General features: G+C 36.3%; 1 pseudogene; it reads right to left on the bottom strand.

Annotated features, from left to right (window-relative positions):
• Positions 1 to 683: 683 nt before the first annotated feature.
• LOC130870292 (6-pyruvoyl tetrahydrobiopterin synthase-like) lies at positions 684 to 949 on the bottom strand (annotated as a pseudogene).
• Between the last annotated feature and the right edge of the window lie 508 nt (positions 950 to 1,457).

The following is a 1,457-nucleotide window of genomic DNA, read 5'->3' on the forward strand; positions in this document are numbered from 1 at the left end:
AATATTTAATCTGAGCATGTAGAGGAAGAGCTAATTGTGGAATATTATACTTGCAGAAAATGCAAAACAGTTAATTTCATTCAAACACCTGTTTAATAGAAATGACAGATTTATAGAAGAATACTGAAGCAGGTATCTTTCTAATAATTTATTCTTTCATTTTAATATTATTTGGTGTTTGTCATAGTCAGGATTTCTACTCTTTTGATAAAACACCATGACAAAAAACTAACTGGAGAGGAAAGGGTTTATTTCTGCATCTATGTCCTGATCATAGAACATCTATTTTTTTTAAATAGTGAAAATGTGTTTATTTTGTCTCTAAATAATTCCACACCAAAACATTTTGCTGAGAATGAAATGATTTTTAATCTCTAGACAACAGACTTCTAATTGGCACTGAGAGGACTGGAATGGATGTCGTTGAGCATGCTTGGTTTGGGTGAGGCCCTGATTCAATTCTCAGCTGTTTCCTGCTTCCTCACTAAAAATATATTCAGAATATATTGAAAGTTTGATATTTAAATAAATTTAAATGTGGAACTTACAGATATTTTAAGGCTCAGGCAATCCAGAACACAATGTAGAGACACAAGTATGTGGTGACTGCTGGATATTTTAAAGGAACAAAGAGCTGTCAAATATGAAAAGCAATTAGCCTTTCTATAATTTAACTCTAAGATCTATTCTCCTTTATATACTTCAATGTTGTCAGTTTCATACACTTTTACTTTATAAAGAATTCCTCTAGGAAGGAGTTTCTGGAGGTATCCCAGATATAGACAGCTACATTTTCTGTCGTACTTACAACATCTGCAAAATACAGCACATCCAGGCCCAGGTTATTGTGATCAAGGGGCTTCATGATGGCTCCGTGTATTCTTGGGTCTGTCAAATTCATAACCAATCCCATAAAAGGATCAATCTTTATAGTTGTGCCCATGGCCATTGGGATTCTTGCATTTCCCAAACACTTTCAAGTTCTCTTCATTGCTCAGAGATGGCCTGTGCAACTGGTGACTCGCACTGAAGGACACGAGGTGTGACAGTTGTGTGCATGGTGTGCCTGGTCATAGCACATATTAAAGAGAATTCAAGAAAGAAACTCAAGTGAAGAACCTAAAACAAGAAACAAAGCATCATTGAAGAATGCTTCTTATTGCCTTCTATGGCTTTCTCAGTTTTTTTTTTTCTTTCTTTTGTGTGTGTGTGTGTGTGTGTGTGTGTATGTGTGCGTGCATCATGGCCCCGGAGTAGCACTACCCACAGAGGGTTGCCACAGAGGATTAAGCCTACATCCATCAGTCATTAATCAAGGCAATTTTCGACAGATTAAGCTACAGGCCAGTCTTACTTCTCACTGCAGATTCCATTTTATCAGATATATCTAGCATTGTTTAAAATTGTCAACAAACAACCAGAAAAACTGACCCCAGGCCAACTTGACAAACCTTTTA

Source organism: Chionomys nivalis, chromosome 2, assembly GCF_950005125.1.
Source record: "Chionomys nivalis chromosome 2, mChiNiv1.1, whole genome shotgun sequence".
In the NCBI taxonomy this organism is placed as follows: domain Eukaryota; kingdom Metazoa; phylum Chordata; class Mammalia; order Rodentia; family Cricetidae; genus Chionomys; species Chionomys nivalis.